The 7,593-nt window shown below is 45.3% G+C and overlaps 1 pseudogene; it reads left to right on the forward strand.

Moving 5' to 3' along the window:
• The first annotated feature begins 353 nt into the window (after positions 1 to 353).
• On the forward strand, positions 354 to 937 carry LOC139001704 (phosphatidylethanolamine-binding protein 1 pseudogene; annotated as a pseudogene).
• Positions 938 to 7,593: the final 6,656 nt, after the last annotated feature.

The following is a 7,593-nucleotide window of genomic DNA, read 5'->3' on the forward strand; positions in this document are numbered from 1 at the left end:
AATAGTTTCTTAGATATGACACCAAAAGAACAAGCAACAATAGAACAAATAGATAAATTGTACTCTGTAAACATTAAAAACTTTTGTGTTTCAAAGGACATTGGGGCAATAAAACATTCTGGAACTAAAGTGTGGTGATGATTGCACAACTCTGTGACTGTACTAAAAACCACTGGCTTGTATACTTTAAAAGTGTGAATTTTATGATATGTGAATTATATATCAATAAATCTGTTATTTTAAAATAAAAGAGTTGGGGATTGTTAAATAAGAAGCACGCATCCTCCGAGTCAGTGCTGTTGGCCTGCCCTGGTTCCCCTGCATCTCTCCGGTAGTCCCCGCTGGGCCCCACGATGCGGGTGGGCCTCAGCCAGTGGTCCGGGCCCTTGAGCCTGCAGGAAGTGGACGAGAGGCCAAAGCACCCGCTGCAGGTCAAATACTTCAGGGCGGAGGTCGATGAGCTGGGCAAAGTGCTAACGCCCACCCAGGTTAAGAACCAGCCTGTTGGTATTTCATGGGATGGCCTTGATCCAAGTACTAGTAAACTCTACACCCTGGTCTTGACAGACCCGGATGCTCCAAGCTGAAAGGACACCAAATTGAGGGAATGGCACCATTTCCTGGTGGTCAACATGAAGGACAACGACATCAGCAGTGGCACTGTCCTCTCTGATTATTGGGCTCTGGGCCTCCTAAGGGCACAGGCCTTCACCACTAGGTCTGGCTGGTTTAGGAGCAGGCCAAGCCGCTGAAGTGTGACGAGCCCATTCTCAGCAACCGATCTGGAGACCAGAGTGGCAAATCCAAAGTGGCATCTTTCCGAAAAAAGTAGGACCTCGGGCCCCTAGTGGCCGGCACGTGTTACCAGGCGGAAAGGGATGACTATGTGCCCAAGCTCTATGAGCAGCTGGCTGGGAAGTAGGGGAAAGCCAGGAGACAGACATCGTCCTGGGGGCTCAGGCAGTGTTCTCAAGTTCAGTGATGCATGTTGATTTCTCCTCTTCCCCGTTCCCACTCTCACAGGCGAGACCTGAGCAGACAGAGCTGTAGGGTGACTTGTCCTTCTGCCTGTCCTTTATAAGTGTACTGGGTCACACACCCTGGATTTATGTTTTGATCAAATCTGAACTCCATTTGGGGGGCTATTTTGGTACTATGATGTGGTCATCAGATTGTTAATATAAGAATAACAACCCAGAATTTAAAGGTGTATCCTCCGAAGAGCAGTACTGGAAAAGCAATCTGGAGAGTCCCTTTCCTGTTGAGCTGCAGGGCTGGGTGAGGGGTTATCTGAAATCCGTTAGTCTGTGCCTATTAAATTTATCACTCTTCCTTGGTATAACAAAAGCCAGTCTGGAGTTGCTAAATGTTATGTTAATTCTGCTGTTTGCTTACAGTTGAATAAAAATAAAAACATTGTGTGGACAAAAAAAGAAAAAGAAACACGCATCCTCATTGTTTCCTCCATGGGAAAGGCATCCACAGGCTTCCTTCTGCCTCCAACTCACTCCTCCCCTAAAAAGAGAGACGTGACTTAAACAATCTGCGAGTTTGGGAGGAAGAACAGGAATGCCTATTTCTCTATGCCTTAGGTCCTGCAGTATGAAGCACTACCAATGAATGGGTGGTAAAACTTGTCTAATTCTGAGATCGATTTTAGGAAGCACACCAATCCACAGACATAGGCACTATCTTCAAGATCAGTTGTGTGTGTGTGTGTGTGTGTGTGTGTGTGTGTGTTTTCAATAAGAAGACTGGTATTTTGGTCCCCATATGCCTTATTCCTTTGTCTTATTTCTCAAATGATTCAGAACGTTTTCAAGCAAGGAGGGTGCTATTTATTGATGAGTCCCCAGAAGCCCAGGAGTGCTGGGGCCTGGGATGAGTACCATCAAACAGCTACTTGTGTATCACAGACATTGAGTTTGGAGAGGTAGGATGGATCAATGGAATGAGTCAGCAGACCTCATTTCTCCTTCTAAATTCACTCAACAAAGAACTAAGTAAACATGTATTCAACAAATATTTATTAAGCACCTAGTATGTGTCAGGCATTGTTAAAGGAGCTGGAGATTCAGCAGTGAGCAAAACTGACCAGAAATCTGCTATAATGGAGCATTCATTTTTGAGTGACATAAACCAGAATAGATATATTATCTTAGATGGTGGCAAGTCCCCAAACGGAAAAAAATAACACAGGGAAGGAGAATAGGAATGTTGCATGGGGTATCCAAGAAAAGCTTTACCAAGAAGACGACATTAGAGTAAAGACCTGAAAGAGATCTGGAAGCAAGTCACGTGGGTATGTGGGGGGAGAGATTTCCGGGCAGAGTAAACAACATATGCAAAGTCTCTGAAATGAGAACGCATGGTCTGAGGAAAAGTGGGTATAGCAGAATGATGGGGATGGGAGAGACTGCAAATGAGGTGAGAGAAGTCTCAGGAAGCCAGTTCAGAATACCATTTGCAGCTCAGAATAAGAACTTCTGCTTTTAGTCATCAATTTACCCATTACAGGGTTTCCAGCAGAGGTGTGACATATGAATCTGTCATGAATAGATTAAAGAGGGCAAAGGCAGAAGCAGGGAAACCAGTGAGGAGGCAGGCTATCACAATAATCCGGTGAATGATGACAATGGCTTGGACCAGAAGGCAGCAGTAGAGAGGGTGAGAAGTGGTCAATTCTGGAGGTATTGTGAAGGTAGAGGTCAAGGAGTGTGATGATGGATTAGGGCAGGTGTGTGAGGAAGAAGTTAAGGATAACTCAAGGTTTCCGTCCTGAGCACCTGACAGATGCAGTTGCAAATAACTGAACAGGTTGGAGGAGTGGACACCAGGAACTCAGTCCAGGGAATATGTCAAATAGGCAGCTAGAGGTGCCTAGCTGGAGTTCAAGAGAGAGTTCCAAGCCACTTACTAGCTTACCAATTAGCTACTTGCTAGCCTTGTGACCTTAGACAAGTCACCTTTCCTCTTCTGTAAAATAGGGATAACAAATATATAGCTATACCACAAGGTTGTTGTGATGATTAAATGTCATGATCAGTAAAGTAACAGGTTCACAGGAGGCTCTGAATAAATTATCACTATTATTCAGTTTGACTAAACATTAAGCATTTAGTTGCTGGAAACACACAAAAAATGAAAGATACAGTCCCTACCCTCAATCCGAAAGGAGAAAAGTTGGTCAAAGATTTCAACAAAGAACCTCTTAGGGAACAACAATCATTTGGGAGAATCATCAGGTCCTGGCACCTGACAGGACAAAGATGGACAACTAGCCTCAGGATGAAAGCAGTCAAGGGGATTGAAGTGCAAACCAGAATGTGTATCTGGTCCTTATATCAGCTTTCTGGGGAGCCCTGAACTCTTCAACCCTCTACCTCTCACTTACCCAATAGGGTAAACCCCAACCGCCCAGAGATGTTTAAAAATGTCCAACAAAAATCATGCACCTATGGATGAGGACAGTGGGTGGGGAGTGAGGGCGGAGAGTGGGGTGGGAACTGGGAGGAGGGGAGTTATGGGGGGGAAAAAGAGGAACAAATGTAATAATCTGAACAATAAAGATTTAATTATAAAAAAAAAATCTATAAAATAACTCTAAAAAAAAAAATGTCCAAATCTGCTCAGAGGAAAAACACTGATTGGGTGATGCTAACCAATCACTTCACCATGCCTATTTCCCTACCTGCCCTCCTCTGATTGAACCCTGTCCCCCATCAGGACTTCTCCAGTCTCTTCTCAGCTTCTAAGAAGCAGGAAAAAGAGCTCAGAGACCCTGGGCAACCTTGAGGAATCTAAGATGGCCACCACTGGGAAGATACCTGAACCAACATGAAAAGTCGGGGAGCATCAGGGGAGAAAAGCTGCCATGAGTTCCTACTGGACCAGGCACTGTGCTAGGTGTTTCCAGGACTGAGAGAGTTGTTCCAAGGATTAAATATGAATCCATGTAGAATATTTGGCTCAGGGCCTGGCACACTGTAAGAGCATAATAAATGTTGGCTTTATTATTTTTCTTTTTAAAATATCTTTTTATTGATTTCAGAGAGGAAGGGAGAGGGAGAGAGATGGAAACATCAATGATGAGAGAGAATCATTGATCAGCTACCTCCTGCACACCCCCTACTGGGGATCAAGTCTACAACCCTGGCATGTGCCCTTGACCAGAATCGAACCCAGGACCCTTCAGTCCGCAGGCTGATGCTCTAGCCACTGAGCCAAACCAGCGAGGGCTATTATTTTTTTTATATGTCTTTTAATCCTCACAACAACCCTGCTTGGTTTGCTCATCTATAAATGGGGGGAAATAATGGTACCTACCAAAGATTCACCTACAGCCCTTAGTATAATACCTGACACACAGTAACTGCTCAGTTATCATTAGATATTCTTCGTACTCTTGGAGAAGAGGGCACAGAAAGAAGTTCAGAGGTCACATCCACATTCACGCAGCCAAGTAGAATAGGCTCATGGTTTTGCCCTACTCAGCATCCATGCCACTCTCTTTTTAAACACCTTCCCCTGCTTTCAGGCCATTTGATACAGTGGGGTTGACACCTCTATTTCAAGCTCCAGGGAAGAGTATGTGACCCAGGCCTGGCTAATTGCTTATTCCATCCCTCCAATCACAGGGATTGGCTTAAGAGTGGACTTGAGCCCTAACCAATTTGGCTCAGTGGCTAGAGCGTCAGCCTGCAGACTGAAAGGTCCCAGGTTCGATTCCGGTCAAGGGCATGTACCTTGGTTGCGGGCACATCCCCAGTAGGAGGTGTGCAGGAGGCAGCTGATCGATGTTTCTAGCTCTCTATCCCTCTCTCTTCCTCTCTGTAAATAATCAATAAAATATATTTAAAAAAAAAAAAAGAGTGAATTTGAGACCCATGCCAAGTCAATGATATGCTGGAACTTTGTTGAATCCATTAGCAGAGAGATGAATCTGTTTTAGACCTGACGTTGAGAGGATATAAGCTTGGAGCTACTATGGTTTCCCGGGTGGACAGAGTGTCTGAGTGCAAAGCAAATCCAAACGAATTAGAGCTAAAGGATAGAAAGAAACTGAAGCCTGCAAACTTTGAGCTCTTGCCTAGACACTTGAACAGACATGTCTAACGTCTGTTCCTCAAGTTTCAGGTATATGAGGCAATAATGAGGCACTTGTTTATATTCATATCCTCTCTCTCTCTCTCTCTCTCTCTCCCCACCCCCGCCCTCTCCCCCCCCCCCCCCCCCCCTTGAGACACCAAAAGAATCCTTATTTGACAAATGTATCAGTCAGGGTCCCAGCTTTGAAGGGGGGTCATTGATGATGACATAGGCAATGTAGGAGAACCTCATGGAGCTGTCGCCACTCCTCGGCCTGAACGGACAGTGAAAGCTGGTTCTCTGAACCGGGAGGGAGTTTTGGAGAAGGGGCCTCCTTAAGAAGAGCAGTGGCTGTCAATCAAGGCACACTGCCAGCCTGTGGAGGGAGCCAAGGGAAAAAATATCCTGACCTTTCTCTCCTCTTGTCTCTCTCATCTACAGACTCCCCATTGTCTGACTCCGGTCTGAAGCCAGAAGGCAAAGGGGTCTGCTGATGTATTGAAACAAGTCAGACCCAGAACAGGGTGAAGTATAGATCTGGAGGGGCAGATAGGACATAGCTTGCCCAACAAGAAAGCAGCAGAGCCTGGTCTGGCTGGCTGTCCCACAGTCCCTTGATGACCTTTTGGAAACCCAGGCCAGAGTTTTAAAACTCTGAGTTCCCTTTAGTCTTCCCTGTGCAGCACTCTCCTTCCTTCCCTAAAGAAGGGCCCATAAGGATGATACATATGAGACAGGGGTTCTCAGCATCTGGGAAGAAGCCACTGCACCAGCCCTGCTAACTTTGCAGGGAGAAAGAAGCCTCCAGGCCAGCTGCCCACATGGCCAAGGAGTCCTGGGCTGGCGACTCTCAGGCCCTCACCCTGCCAGCTCCCCGGCTCACACAGAAATCTGTTCACGGTCCGGTTTGGCCCCAATCTCGGGCACCACTGGACAGCAGCTCCGTGACTTCCCTTTCTCTCGGTGGGAGATGTCTGTTTCCTTCTGCAGCCAAGCCAGAGAAGCTTCTGGGATTCCCCACTCCTGGCAGGGGCCCAACAGTGCCCTGAGGACAGGGCTGAGCTGCATCCAAGTACCTCATTTTGGTCACATAGACACCTGCTCGCTCTTCTCAAAACACTCACCCTAATCTTTGCCAAAATAAGTCCCTCCCCACTTTTCAGATCCAGTTTAAACCTTAGAATCTCCTCAGAAAGCCTTCCTCACTAACTCACCTGACTCTACATTCTCCTGCTATTATGATGATGATTATCAGTACTTCTACATGTAAAATAACTAAGAATAGCAACTCATATATACTGAGCGCTGAGCTAACTGCCTTACAGAAACCATCTCATTCAATCTGCACAACCACCTTGTAAAGTCGGTGCTATCAAAGTATTTATTGGGCCAGGGGACAAACTTCGGAGCAATTACTTTATTCACTTCTACAGAGGAGAAAATAGAGGCTCAATGAGGCTAAATTAATAGTTTAAGTTCACACAAGCAAGCAAAAAGCAGTAATGAGACTTACTAGGTAAACCCGGATATGACCAACTGCAAAGCCCATGCTCTTAAAACTGCAATGTTTACCTTGTCCCTCCCAGCCACGTGCAGTTCCAGAGTCTGGTAATGGCTGGAGGAGGTCCTATATCTTCTCTGTAACATGGATATCCATGTGCTGGAATCACAGATCCTAACTTATTATGCAAATAAAATACATACAGTATAAAGAATGCTATTCCCCAAGTTTTGCAGCAAACACCACCATCCCTTTAGGTTATTGGCCACCATTCTGGCTCTTGAACCCCAGTGAGATTCCAAACACTTGAAAATAATTTCATTAATAATATCATTGTGGCTCAGTTGGTTGGAGCATCAGCCTATACACCAAAACGTTGCAGGTTCGATTTCCAGTCAGGGCTCATACGTAGGTTGTGGGCTCGATCCCCAGTCTCCCAGTCAGAGTATGTACAGGAGGCAACAGACCAATGTTTCTCTTTCACATCAGTGTTTCCCTCTCCTCTCCTCTCCTCTCCTCTCCTCTCCTCTCCTCTCCTCTCCTCTCCTCTCCTCTCCTCTCTTCTCTCTCTCTCTCTCTCTCTCTCTCTCTCTCTCCAATAAACATATCCTTGGGGAAGAATATAAAAAAAAGAACACATTAAAGATAAAATAAAGACAACAAGGGAACTCATTAGAAGTTACTGGTAAGTTACTCAGGCTATAACTCTGCTGCATTTACCACAACCAGCTAAGCCACTGTCAGTCACTTGGAAACCTGGCCTTGTTTTCACTTCCTTTCTGAAATGTCCCATGTGGGACTTTTCCCTCAGTGTAACCTTGTCTTTTTACATTATCAATTCATTTAATTCTCACAACAACACTATAAAGTAAGTACTATTATCATCTCCATTTTATAGATGAGGAAACTGGGGCTCAGAGAGGTTAAGTAATTTTCTAAAAGTCACACAGCTGATAGTGCTGGTATTCAAACCCTGGAGTTGGTCTCCTGAATTTGTGCTTTTA

The sequence above is a fragment of the Myotis yumanensis genome, unplaced genomic scaffold (genome assembly GCF_028538775.1).
Source record: "Myotis yumanensis isolate MYYU_CA2020_CCGP unplaced genomic scaffold, mMyoYum1.0.hap1 SCAF_2, whole genome shotgun sequence".
Classification (NCBI taxonomy): Eukaryota; Metazoa; Chordata; class Mammalia; order Chiroptera; family Vespertilionidae; genus Myotis; species Myotis yumanensis.